We start from the raw sequence: 15,163 nt of genomic DNA, 5'->3' as shown, positions 1-15,163 counted from the left end.
AGGTCTCGGCGTTCAACCACAAGGACTTGACTATCGGACGCTGCCTTTGCCTGGAAAGCGTCTTTTGAGAAATATTTGCTGCTTTGTTCTTGAGCTGTATGCGATTATAGTAGCGCTGAATAACACTCCTCAAGTTACGAGATTTTCTTTACATGATGCTCTGAGTATGTAATACACGTGTCAACATATTCTACGGCCCTTTCGCTTTATACCCAATTTCCATAATATTCTTGTTGGCTGGTTATAAATTTAGCAAAAATATAGAAACCAAGTCCTTGCTTCATCTCTGAAGTCAGCAATGCGTTTATTTCAAGGGGACAATAGTACCGTAGGTAAGTGCTTGCAATGTATTTAGTTTATAGCAGCAGCATCATCGCTTATCGTTTATTGAGGTTTAATGTCTCAAAGTGACTTAGGATATGAGGGACGTCGTTATGATGGGCTCCATAAATTTACACCACCTGGGGCTCCTTGACGTGCACTGCCATCGCAAATGACACGGGGCTCAGAAGGTTTTAACGAGACATTCGCCTGCATCGAAATTCGTCAGCAGCGGCCGGGATACAGCCCTCGTCTTTCGGGTCAGCAACCTAGCGCGATAACCACTGATTCACCGCGTGGGCTGCACCAGCTTTGGTTGCACTGCTTCCAATTAAGCGCGGTAGCGTTGTCGTTCTGCAGAAAATTGGGCGGCCTTGTTTTCCGAAAAAGCAAATGGCCCGTATCTGGCCTTTTGACATTTTTTACAACCCGTACACCGTTACACACGACTGCGAAATTAATGATTCGTTGCTCAGAAGCAGCAACCTGGGTAAGGTAGAGAATGCCTTATTCCACATACATTGCCGAGATTCTTTGTAGTGTTCGTTTATTCTTCAAAGCTGCCTGCGCCCATTTTTATCTCTGTTTCCGATGAAACACGTGACCAGATTTTTCTCGATATTTCGCACCCAGGCGGAGCCGTTTCTAGGTTGTTGCAGAATGTTGTAGCTTTAAACGCCGTATCTTGGAAGTTCGCTGCCAGCTTTAAATTGTGCACAGCCCAGAGGGGCGGGCATTCTGTTCGACATCCGCCGAGCAGGCTTCTTGCTACGCCTCCACCGAGTGATTCAGTCCATGGAGGGCGTATGTCAGCCCAAATATACAGTTTTGTTTAGAAGCCATTTTCGCTGTCGTTATGTTCATCGGATTGCATTCACCATTTCGTGACATCTGGTGGATGTGTTGGGAAGCCTTCCATGTTGCGGACTCCCCCTTCAAGTCTTGACGCCAGCGCGCTGCGATTCGCATCGGAGGACGAGCCCACAGTTCCGGGCGCTCCCTTCGGATGGATGGACGGATGGACGTATGAATGGATGAATAGATGGATACAATATTAGCCGCCAATCAGATAACGTTCGCTTGGTTACCTGTACCCGCTTAAAATCTACTTTTCCTTCTCTGTCCTTAAACCCCAATCATTTTAATAAATCATTCCTCTTCTTTCTACTGCATGGTTAGGCCCTTTAGAGAAAGGTATCAAGTGTTCAGTCGTTAATTCGTTCTCTGCACTAGAGCTTTATTTCAAAATGCTGGAAGATATATATAGGTACTGCACAGCTACCATTGTCCGCCATAATGTCAGCAATAAAATTCCAATAAGGGCGTCATATAATGAGACATGATCGCGCCTGTGCTGTTCACTGCCTGTTTACAGAGGGTATTCCGAGGCCTGAATTGAGAACATTTGGGGATAAGAGTTAATGGAGAATACACCAATAATCTGAGATTCGCTGATGACATTGCCTTGCTGAGTCACTCAGGAGATGAATTGGAAATCATGATCAATGATTTATGTAGACAGAGCAGATAGGTGGGTCTAAAAGTTAACACGAACGAAACCAACATATTGTTTATGGTTTATGGAAGCTTAACGTCCCAAAGCGATTCAGGCTATGAGGGGCGCCGTAGTGGATGGCCCCGGAACTTTCGACCACCTGGGGTTTTTTAACGTGCACTGACATCGCACAGTACATGGCCCTTTACAATTTCGCCTCCATCGAAATTCGACCGCCACGGAAAAAATCCCAAAGTATTGCTCAAGAGTCTAGCAATGAAACAGGAGTTCACAATTGGCAGCGATCTGCTGGAAGTGGTAAAGTAATACGTCTACTTCGGGCATGTAGTAACAGCTGATCCGGATCATGAGGGGGAAATAACTAGAATGATGAGAATGGGCTGGAGCTCATATGGCAGTTCATGTCAGATCATGAATAGCCGGTTATCAATATCCTTCAAGAAAAGAAAGTACATCAGCTGCATCTTGCCGGTACTCACCTATGGAGCAGAAACGTGGTGGCTAACGAAAAGGGTTCAGCAGATGTTAAGGACAACGCAGGGAGCCATGGAAAGAAAAATGATAGGAATAACGTTAACAGACCTGAGGTGGCAGAGTGGGTGAGGGAACAAACACGTGTTATGGCACCCTACTAGAAATGAAGAAGAAATCGGCTTGGACAGGGCACGTAATGCGAAGGCAAGATTGTCGCTGGTCCTTAAAGGTTACGGAGTGGATTCCAAGTGAAGGGAAGCGTAGAAGGGAGCGGCAAAAGGCTTGCTTGGCGGATGAGATAAGGAAGTTTACACGCATAGGGAGGGCGTAACTGGCAAAGGACAGGGTTAATTGGAGAGACATGGAAATGCCTTTGGAATGCAGCGGGTGTATTCAGGCTAAAGATGATGAGTATGACGGTTAAGGTCGAACGCACGGTTTCTTTAACGTGCACTGACATCGCACATTGCATGGGCCGCTAGCATTTTTCCTTCATCGAAATCCGATCCCCATGGCTGGGACAGAAAAAGTTACTTTAGTGTCAGCAGCCGAACGGCATAATCACTGAGCTAAAGTTGTGGCTTACTTTCAGGGGAAACTAGCGACTTAACTTTCACTACAATTATAGAAAAGGCATGGTACAAATATTTACTTGTTTTAGACAATTAAAAGGATGACGATGAGAATTTTCTGCTTCTCAAGTCCCCCTTGTCGCGTGGCTCACATGTCTGAACATCTATCGTGGTGAGATATCCGTTTGGATTTCAAAAATTCTTTTTCTCATATTCGGAAATACCATGTTTAGAGAAAGTATAAGATTTATTACCAAATCAGATAACAAAAAAATTTTGAGGGCGCTTATACCTGCTTACTGCGAGGATTGCGAATACATGTGTCAACATGTCAGCTGCATTGGTTCGCGGTCACTTCGTTTTCAGTCATTTTATAAATATTTACGGTATGCCACTTGATTAAACGGTTTCTAATCAATTTATTGATGTTAATTGACACTTTCCATTGTGTTCTAACTAATTTTTGACGTTTCTTGATTTTCTCCACTCCCTTACCGTCATCACATTAAAGAGATATCCGCACATATTTTGACGTCCAAGTATTCTAAAATTACTAACCATTTTCGATTTCACATCGGCATCAAATAACTCTTTTTTGGCGGTGTATACACATTTATCTCTCTTTTTTTTTGGTTTATACTCTTCCGACTACCGAAGCTGTTAATGTGTCCTCACACTACATCGACGTCCAGAGATTTCCTCCTCTAATTACTTCACATTATTCAAAAATATTTTTTCGCTTAATTACTCTTATTATTCACTTTTTAATTTATTGCAATAGTGCATCCTGCTTTGCCGTGTATTTTCTCACTACTTCGATGTGGACGGCTGTATTGGCGTCAACCCACTATATGAACATCCGGGACTTTTTCGACGTTTAGTTAACTATATCGCTTCTACATATTTAAATAATTACGCCACAGAAACCAAATTTGACGCACAGGGACATTTTGTCAACTTCTTTTTGATACCTATTTTTTTTGCTACAAACGCTTCCTCGAAGGACACAAGGGCTTCGGTTTCATTGTGTGGACACGAAAACGCCTACATTGCCAAGAAAATCTTTAGCATTTATAAATAATTGTTTCTTGATATCCTGTGTATTGTCCTAACGTAGCCTTAGAAAAGGACGCTCCGAAGAAATTGCGCACGGGCAGCTATTAGACAAATGAGTGGGGAAAATTCACCGAATTCTAGCGCCAAACGATACGTTAGCGCCGTCGGAAGAGATATTTGCATATAGCTGCACGGTAGTTGTTCCAAATCTATTCAGTCGAAAACAGCATAAAAAGGAATGTCAGTTAAACCAGGTGGCCAACAGTATGCTGTGGAGCAGGGATGGTTTCCGACATTCACACCTGGAGTTACGTTCTCGAAGGCGGCCGCATCATTTTTGCTTAGCTTACTGAGAAAAAGTCCTGGTTGTGTTTAACGCCTCGTTCGGATATTGGCAATCGGCATGTCTTTTTATTTTGTGCAAGTGTTGGTGATGCAAGAGTCTTCTTTTATTAACAGCTAATAAGTGTAAAAAAGCTGGGATACAACAGAGATATAAATTTTCCGCCATTCTTAAAAAGAAAATATTCTGGAAAGGTGGGCATCGGACAAGAAATATGACACATTTAGTTTTCCTCATGCAGCCGGTGTAGCAACACAAGAATGCTCAAGCTATGATTCGTGAATCAGCAGATTTGATCAGCTACTTGCCTTCCATGGTCCTGCCTCATTTCTTATCGCACCTTGGAGGCAGCTAGTGTCTCCACATCACCTTCTTTCAGTACCCAGGAACCTGTTTTATTGTCAGAGGACTGAGGGAGTTATCTGATAACAAAAAGGGAGTCTCAAAACGAGGACAACGCTCTTCGCCATTCTTAGAGATAGGGAGGGGTTCGACACTCCTTAATACCTCTGGTTTCTCGTTTTATTCTTTCTTAGGAATCTAGCACACAGCTGTCTTCTTATCTCTGCGACCTTCCACCCCCATCACGATCACCTTTCGTGCTAAGATTGAAGCCTATTGGGGGAGCACCGATACACTCTCGTCACCAGCAACCCTTTCCCAGATACGCGAAGGCATGCAATGCTAGAACCTGTCACGTACGCTGCTGAAGCAGTCCTAGCTTGGTCTCACTTGCTGCACGCTGTGTTTCTCTCTGGTGTTCGGGAGTGTATTGTTGTTTTTGTCATGGCTATGAGAGCGCGCAGCCTTCTGGGTTTTGCCAAGGAGATGTTGGAAGAGATGCAGGAGAGCCGCGGAGACTTTGGCATCCGGAAGTGGCTCATGTTACGGCTGCTGATTCGAGAATGGTCTCGGCCGCGCTATAGCGATGACAAATCCACGAAGCGCCATCACCAAGCCTGCAAGCGAAATCGCAGGCAGCTCGACAGCGAGGAGGGTGGACCGTCGCGCGTGGGTACCTGTTCTCCTGACCGCAAACGTCTCCAACCGACGCTGGAGGGAGATGGCCTGTCGAATGGAAATGAGGAGGACCAGCTTGCTACCGTAGAAAACGCCGAGCCCACAGATTCCGACGAAGACTACATTTCGGCGCTGCTCGCACCAATTCCCGACTCTGACCTCTTCTTCCTGGATGAGTGAAAACGGAGCAGCAGAACTGCAAACTTCGTCTCCATTTCCACGCACAGCCGTACCTGATGCTTTCCAAGTAAGCCCATTTTCTCTTACAATTGTCCAAAAGGACATGCCTTGATATGTTTACTGGCTAATTATGTTTCCGCTGAGAAGTGCTGCTAGGGCCTTTTTCGATTTGGGGAGTATATTTATGGGTTAAAGGGTTTAAGATCCCAAAGGTAGTCAGGCAATATGGGACACCATACAGGAAACCCCAGAAATTTCGACCACCTGTGGTATTTTAACGCGCATTGACATCGCAGAGTACACGGGTCTCTAGATTTTAACCAACATCAAATTTCGACCGCTGTGGCCGGGGTCGAACTCGCGTCTTTTGATTCAGCAGCCGAGCGAAATAACCAGTGAGTCACCGGGGCGGCTAATTTGCGGCGTATGTGTGTACGTGGATGTCTATAGACTCCTTTGTGGACGGTGGCCCACCGCGTTGTGGGCACACGGCCCAACTTCAAATACGATAAATGCTTTAGTGCAAAGACCTCTAGGTCAAATGTCTTATGCACTTAAGTACCTAAGTGTCCACAGTGGCTAGTGCTACTGGCAAATATTCCTCACCAAGCCATGTCACGCCGTCTGGGATTTTTATTCTTTGCGGCGACAGCTTTCAAGTGACCCTTGTTTATACTTGAATACAACTCAAGAATAAAAAAGTAGATGCTCCTCATCGGTGGCCCTCTGGCTGGTGACGTCAACCGATTATCATCGCATCTACCAAATATTCGGAATAATCTTTACTTTATTGTTTTTCACGTGACACCCGATGTTAAGTCACGCTAGCAGTTCTAGGCGTTCAACCACAAAGAATTGACGATCACCCGCTGCCTTTGCCTCGAAAGCCTCCTTTGAAAGATATTTGCTGCTTTGTTCTTGAGTTTTAACCGATTATAGTAGGGCTGAATATCACTCGTCAAGTTACGCTGTTTTTTTTGCGTGATGGTCTCAGTGTGAAATACATGTGTCAACGTATTCTATGGCCCTTTCGCTTTATACCCAATTTCCATAATATTCTTGTTGGCTGGTTATATATTTAGCAAAAATATTGAAACCAAGTCCTTGCTGCATCTTTGCAGTCAGCAATGCACTTATTTGAAGGGGACAATAGTACCGTAGGTAAGTGCTTGTAATGTATATAGTTTATACCAGCAGCTTTGTGGCTTATGGTTTATTGAGGTTTAACGTTTCAAAGTGACTCAGGATATGAGGGACGTCGTTATGGAGGGCTCCGGAAATTTCGACCACTTGGGGTTCCTTGACGTGCACTGCCATCGCAAAGTACACGGGGCTCGAGAATTTCGCCTCCATCGAAATTCGTCAGCCGCGGACGGGATACAGCCCTCGCCTTTTGGGTCAGCAACCTAGCGCGATAACCACTGATTCACCGCGGTTACTGCACCAGCTTTGGTTGCACTGCTTCCAATTAAGCGCGGTAGCGTTGTCGTTCTGCAGAAAATTGGGCGGCCTTGTTTTCCGAAAAAGCAAATGGCCCGTATCTGGCCTTTTGACATTTTTTACAACCCGTACACCGTTACACACGACTGCGAAATTAATGATTCATTGCTGAGAAGCAGCAACCTGGGTAAGGTAGAGAATGCTTTATTCCAGATATATTGCCGAGATTCTTTGTAAAGTTGGTTTATTCTTCAAAGCTCGCTGCGCCCATTTTTATCTCTGTTTCCGATGAAACACGTGACCAGATTTTTTGCGATATTTCGCACCCAGGCGGAGCTGTTTCTAGGTTGTTGCAGAATGTTGTAGCTCTGCACGCCGTATCTCGACAGTTCGCTGCGAGCTTTAAATTGAGCACGGCCGAGAAAGGCGGGCATTCTGTTCGACGACCGCCGAGCAGGCTTCTTGCTACACCTCCACCGAATGATTCAGTCCATTGAGGGCGTTTGTCACCCCAAATATAAAGTTTTGTTTAGATGCCATTTTCGCTTTCGTTATGTTCCTCGGATTCCAGTCAACACTTCGTGCCATCTGGTGGATGTGCTGGGAAGCCTTCCATGTTCCGGACGCCCCCTTCAAGTCTTGACGCCAGCGCCCTGCGCTTCGCATCGGAGGACGAGCCCCCAGTTCCGGGCGCTCCCTTCGGATTGATGGATGGATGGATGAATGCACGGATCGACGTATGAATGGATGGTTACAATTTTAGCCGCCAATGTGATAACCTTCACTTGGTTTCTTCTACCAGCTTAAAATCCATTTTCCTTCACTGTCCTTAAACCCCAATCATTTGAACTAATCACCCCCGCTGCTTTCCACTGCATGGTGAGGCCCTTTAGAGAAATGTATCAAGTGTTCAGCCGTTTCTTTGCCCTCTGCACTAGAGCCTTATTTCAAAATACTAGAAGATATATATAGGAACTGCATAGCGACCATTGGCCTCCATTATGTCAGCAATAAAATTGCAACAAGAAAGGGCGTCACATAAGGAGACATGATCGCGCCAGTGCTGTTCACCGCCTGTTTACAGGATGTATTCCGAGGCCTGAAATGAGAACAATTGGGAATAACAGTTAATGGAGAATACATTAATAATCTGCGATTCGCTGATGACATTGCCTTGGTGTGGCACTCAGGAGATGAACTGAAATCATTATCAATGAGTTATGTAGACAGAGCAGATATGTGGTTGTAAATGTTAACACGCAGAAAACCAACGTATTGTTTATGGATAATGGGTGCTTAACGTCCCAAAGCGACCCAGGCTATCAGGGACGGCATAGTGGAGGGCTCCGGAAATTTCGACCAACTAGGGTTCTTTAACGTGCACTGACATCGCACAGTACACGGGCTTCTAGAATTTCACCTCCATCGAAATTCGACCGCGGCGGAAAAAAACAACAAAGTATTGCTCAAGAGTGTAGCAATGGAAGAGCAGTTCACAATTGGCAACGTTGTGCTGGAAGTGGTAAAAGAATACGTCTAATTTGGGCAGGTAGTGACCCCTGATCCGGATCATGAAGGGAAATAACTGGAAGGATGAGAATGGGGTGGAACGCATATGGCAGATAATCTCAGATCATGAATAGCCGGTTACCAATATCCTTCAAGAAAAGAAAGTACATCAGCTGTATCTTGCCGGTACTCACCTATGGAGCAGAAACGTGATGGCTAAGGAAAAGGGTTAGCAGATGTTAAGGACAACGCAGCGAGCCATCGAAAGAAAAATGATTGGAATAACGTTAAGAGACCAGAATCATCTGAGTGGGTTATGGAACAAACTCGTGTTAATTGCATCCTAGTAGAAATAAAGAGGAATAAATGGGCTTGCACAGGGCAGGTAATGCGAAGGCAAGATCGTCGCTGGTCCTTAAAGGTTACGGAGTGGATTCCAAGTGAATGCAAGCGTAGCAGGGAGCGGCAAAAGTTTGCTGGGCGGATGAGATTAGGAAGTTTGCACGCAGAAAGTGGGCGTAACTGGCCAAGGACATAGTTAAATGGAGAGACATGGAACGGCCTTTGGCCTGCAGTGGGTGTAGTCAGGCTGAAGATGATGAGTATGATGGTTAAGGTTGAACTCACGGGTTCTTTAACGTGCACTGACATCGCACAGTGCATGGGCCGCTAGCATTCTTCCTGTATCGAAATCCGATCCCCGTGGCCCGGACAGAAGCCGCGTCTTGACGGTCAGCTGCCGAACGGCATAATCACTGAGCTAACTTTGTTGCTTACTTTCAGAGAAAACTAGCGACTCGGCTTTCACTATAATTATAGAAAACGCATGGTACAAATATTTACTTGTTTTAGACAATTAAAAGGATGACTGAGAATTTTCTGCTTCTCAAGTCTCCCTTGTCGGATAGCCCACATGTCTCAACATCTATCGTGGTGGGATATTCGTTTGGATTTCAAAAAATTATTTTCTCATATTCGGAACTACCATGTTTAGAAAAAGAATAAAATTTGTTACCAAATCAGATAGCAAAAAAATTTTAAGGGCCCTTATATTTGTTTATTGCGAGGAAAGCGAAAACATGTGTTACCTTGGCAGCTGCAATGGTTCGCGGATATCTCGTTTACAGTCAATTTATAACTTTTTTGGTACACAAATTATTTGAACGATTTGTAATCAATTTATTTATGCTAATTGAAACTTTACATTGTGTTTTACACTAATTTTTGACGTTTCTTGTTTTTTCTCTTCTCCTGTACCGTCTTCACGTTAAACAGATATCCACACATATTTTGACGTCCAAGTGTTCTTCCATTACTAACCATTTTCGATTTCACATTGGCATCAAGTAACTCTTTTTTGCCTGTGTATACACATTTTACTCTTGCTTTCCTTTTTTTCGTTTATACTCTTCCGACTACCCAAGCTGTTTATGGGTCCTCACAAGACATCGACGTCCACAGTTTTCCTCCTCTAATTACTTCACATTATCAGAAAATATTTATTTGCTTAATTCCTCTTGTTAATCAATTTCTAAGTTAACTCCAAAGTTCATCCTGCTTTGCTGCTACTATTTCGTTCTACTGCTACTATCGTACTATTTCGACGTGGACGGCTGTTTTGGCGTCAACCCACTATATGAACATCCGGGACTATTTCGACGTTTAATTGATTATATCGCCTCTAAATATTTAAATAATTAGGCAACAGAAACCAAATTTGACGCGCAAGGACATTTTGTCAACTTCTCTTTTATATCTATTTTTTTTGCTCCTAACGCTTCCTCGAAGGACACAAGGGCTTCGGACTCGTTGCGTGGACACGAAAACGCCTACATTGCCAAGAAAAGCTTTAGCATTTGTAATTAATTGTTTCTTGATATCCTGTGTATTGTCCTAACGTAGCCTTAGAAAAGGACGCACCGAAGAAATTGCGCACGGGGAGCTATTTGACAAATGAGTGGGGAAAATTCACCGAATTATAGCATCAAACGATACGTTAGAGCCGTCGGAAAAGATATTTGCATAAAGCTGTAATCTGGTTGTTCCAAATCTATTCAGTCGAAAACAGCATAAAAAGGAATGTCAATTAAAACCAGGTGGCCAACCGTATCCTGTGGAGCATGGATGGTTTCCAACATTCACACCTGGAGATACGTTCGCGAAGGCGACCGCATCAATTTTGTTTAGGTTACTGAGAAACAAGTTCTGGTTGTGTTTAACGCTTCATTTGGATATTGGCAATCGGCATGTCTTTCTAATTTTCTGCAAGTGTTGGCGATGCACGAGCCTTCATTTATTAAGAGCTAATAAATGCAAGAAAGCAGGGATGCAACAGTGGTATCAATTTTTAGCCATTCTTAAAAACAAAGTATTCTGGAAAGATGGGTATTGGACCAAAAATATGACACATTTAGTAAGGCAGAAACTTGGGCGAGTTGGATATTGTTTAAACTCATATTTTCTAGCGCTTAGTGAACACAAGGGACAAGAACACAAATACACAGGACGTACGCTAGTCTTCAACTGTCGTTTACTCGAAAAAAACATTCAAGTTAAGACATCTCAAATGCTGATATTCACACACGCGCAGTAGCAACGCCACGTTTCAAGAACAGCAATTCTTTTTCTGATATATAAACAGATGGGGTGCTGACACATTTTGAACCTTCTTTATCAATGCACATAGCTTCGAAAATTTCCCGTTCCGATTGCGTTTTTAGTGTTCCTAGAATGCTTGTTTGATGCAAGATTGGTGTGCAGGGTGCAGGGTCAGGCTCGCCAGGGTACCGTTCGATGAGACAGCGTTGGCAGTGCACCGCGAGATTCCCCCCCGCCGATATGGATTCTGTTGCCAAGCGGTGCTCTCTCAGCCTTTCATTAACGCATCTTCCTGATTGCCCGATATAAGCTTTGCCACAAGTGAGCGGGATTTTATAGACAACACCCATTTTGCATGGTACGAACTTCCTTTAGTGGTTCTTAGTGCATATTGGCTTCCTTGCCTCGCTGTTCACGAGTGGGCACAAGCGCACTAGTTTCTTTGGGGCAGTCAAAACAAGATCGACGCCACACTTTTTCGCCACCTTTTTTAGACGATGCGACATGTTGTGAACATACGGCATAGCCACAAGCTGAGTCCGCCGCTGGGGATCGTGACGGTTATGTTGCTTCCCAGTTCTCACTTCCTTCAGCAGCTTTCCGCAACAGATGTCAGAGTTTCCTCTGGAAACCCGGCGTTCTCTAGGCGAAGCTTTTGCAGTCTCACACTTTCTGTGATGCAATGCTCACACGACTTATTGAGAGCAGCGCGGAAGGCATTCATGGCAATACTCCTTGTTACAAGTTTAGAGTGCGCCGATTGATAACTGAGAATTTCTTTTTTTGTTCTCGGCTGATACATCCAAGCCAATATGAACTAAGAACCACCAAAGGAAGTTCGTACCATGCAAAATGGGTGTTGTCTATAAAATCCCGCCCACTTGTGGCAAAGCTTATATCGGGCAATCAGGAAGATGCGTCAATGAAAGGCTGAGAGAGCACCCCTTGGCAACAGAATCCATATCGGCCGGGGGGAATCTCGCGGTGCACTGCAAACGCTGTCTCATCGAACGGTACCCTAGCGACCCTGACCCTGTACCTTGCACACCAATCTTGCATGAAACAAGCATTCTAGGAATACTAAAAATGCAGAAGGTTCAAAATGTGTCAGCACCCCATCTGTTTATCTATCAAAAAAATAATTGTTGTTCTTGAAACGTGGCGTTGCTACTGCGCGTGTGTGAATATCAGCATTGGAGATGTCTTATATTGAATGTTTTTTCAATTAAACGACTGTGGATGACTAGCGTACGCCCTGTGTATTTGTGTTCTTTTCCCTTGTGTTCACTAAGCGCTAGAAAATATGAGTTCAGACACATTTAGTTTTCCTCATGCAGCCGGTGTAGCAACACAAGAATGCTCAAGCCATGCTTCGTGAATCAGCAGATTTGATCAGCTACTTGCCTTCCATGGTCCTTCCTCATTTCTTATCGCATCTTGGAGGCAGCTAGTGTCTCGCGATCACACTCTTTCAGTATTCAGGACCCTGTTTTTTTGTCAGAGGACTGAGATTTATCTGATGACAAAAGGGGAGCCTCATAACGAGGACAATGCCCTTAGCCATTCTTAGAGATAGGGAGGGGCTCAGCACTCCTTAATACCTTCGGTTTCTCGTTTTAATTTTTCTTAGGAATCAAGCACACAGCTGTCTTCTTAACTCTGCAACCTTCCACCGCCATCACGGTTACCTCCTGTGCTCAGATTGAAGCCTATTGAGGGAGCACCGATACACTCTCGTCACCAGCAACCCTTTCCCAGATACGCGAAGGCATGCAATACTTAACTGTCACATAATCTGCTGAAGCTGTACGAGCTTGGTCTCACTTGCTGCACGCTGTGTTTTTCTGTGGTGTTCAGGAGTGTATTGTTGTTGTCATGGCGATGAGTGTGCGCAGCCTTCTGGGTTTAGCCAAGAAGTTGGAAGAGATGCAGGAGAGCCGGCGAGACCTTGGCATCCGGAAATGGCTCATGTTACGGCTGTTGATTCGAGAATGGTCTCGGCCCCGCTACAGCGATGACAAATCCATGAAGCGCCATCACCGGGCCTGCAAGCGAAACCGCAGGCAGCTCGAAAGCGAGGAAGGTGGACCGTCGGGCGTGGGTACCTGTTCTCCTGACCGCAAACGTCTCCAACCGACGCTGGAGGAAGATGGCCTGTCGAATGAAAATGAGGAGGACCAGCTTGCTACCGTAGAAAACGCCGAGCCCACAGATTCCGACGAAGACTACATTTCGGCGCTGCTCGCACCAATTCCGGACTCTGACCTCTTCTTCCTGGATGAGTGAAAACGTAGCAGTAGATTTGCAAATTTCGTCTCCATTTCCACGCACAGCCGTACCTGATGCTTTCCAAGTAAGCCCGTTTTCTCTGACAATTGTCCAAAAGGACATGCCTTGACAAGTTTACTGGCTAATTATGTTTCCGCTGAGAAGTACTGCTAGGGTATTTTTCGATTTGGGGCGTATATGTATGGTTTATGGGGTTTAATATCCCAAAGCTAGTCAGGCAATAAGGGACACCATACAGGAAACTCCAGAAATTTCGACAACCTGTGGTTCTTTAACGCGCATTGACATCGCAGAGTACACGGGCCTCTAGATTTTCGCCAGCATCAAATTTCGACCGCTGTGGCCCGGGTCGAACTCGCGTTTTTTGAGTCAGCAGCCGAGCGCCATAACCAGTGAGTCACCGGGGCGGCTAATTTGCGGCGTATGTATGTACGTGGATGTGTATAGACTCCTTTGTGGCCGATGGCTCACCGCGTTGTGGGCACCTGGCCCAACTTCAAATACGACAAAGCCTATAGTGCAAACCACTTTAGGTCAAATGTCTTATGCACTTCAGTACCTAAGAGTCCACAGTGGCTAGTGCTACTGACAAATATTCCTCACCAAGCCGTTTCACATCGTCTGGCATTTTTTTTCTTTGCGGCGACAGTTTTCAAGTGACCCTTGTTTTTACTTGAATACAGCTCAAGAATAAAAAAGCAGATGCTCCTCATCGGTGGCCCTCTGGCTGGTGGCGTCAACGGATTATCATCGCATCTACCAATTATTCAGTTTAATCTTTACTTTATTCTTTTTCACGTGACACCTGTTGTAAAGCCACGCTAGCAGGTCTAGGCGTACAGCCACAACGACCTGACGATCGGCCGCTGCCTTTGCCTGGAAAGCGTCCTTTGAGAGATATTTGCCGCTTTGTTCTTGAGTTGTGACCGATTATAGTTGGGCTGAATAACACTAGTCGAGTTACGATGTTTTCTTTGCATGATGCTCTCAGTGTGAATTACATGTGTCAACGTATTCTATGGTTCTTTTGCTTTATATCCAATTTCGATAAAATTCTTGCTGGCTGGTTATAAATTTAGCAAAATTTTTGAAACCTAGTCCTTGCTGCATCTTTGCAGTCAGCAATGCACTTATTTCAAGGGGACAATAGTACCGTAGGTAAGTGCTTGTAATGTATAGTTTATACCAGCAGCTTTGTCGCTTATGGTTTATTGAGGTTTAACGTCTCAAAGTGGCTAAGGATATGAGGGACGTCGTTATGAATGGCGCCGGGAATTTCGACCACCTGGGGTTCCTTGACGTGCACTGCCATCGCAAAGTACACGGCGTTCGAGAATTTCGTCACTACAGAAATTCGTCAGCCGCGGCCGGGAAACATCCCTCGTCTTTCGGGTCAGCAACCTAGCGCGATAACCACTGATTCACCGCGGTGACTGCACCAGCTTTGGTTGCACTGCTCCCATTTATGCGCGGCAGCGTTCTGGTTCTGCAGAAAATGGGGCGGCCTTGTTTTCCGCGAGAGCAAATGGCTCATATCTGGCCCTTTGACATTTTTTACAACGCGTCCACTGTTACAGATGACTGCGAAATTAATGATTCGTTGCTGAGAAGCTGCAACCTGTGTAAGGTAGAGAATGCCTTATTCCAGGAATATTGCCGAGATTCTTTGTAGCGTTTGTTTATTCTTCAAAGCTGCCTGCGCTGCTCTTGATCCCTTTGTTTCCGATGAAACACGTGACCAGATTTATCTCGAAATTTCGCACCTAGGCGGAGCTGATTCTAGGTTGTTCCAGAATGTTGTAGCTTTGCACGCCGTATCTCGAAAGTTCGCTGCGAGCTTTAAAT

This window comes from Amblyomma americanum, chromosome 2, assembly GCF_052857255.1.
Source record: "Amblyomma americanum isolate KBUSLIRL-KWMA chromosome 2, ASM5285725v1, whole genome shotgun sequence".
NCBI classification, from domain to species: domain Eukaryota; kingdom Metazoa; phylum Arthropoda; class Arachnida; order Ixodida; family Ixodidae; genus Amblyomma; species Amblyomma americanum.
The sequence above is the reverse complement of the archived record's forward strand: the minus strand, read 5'-3'. Positions refer to the sequence as shown.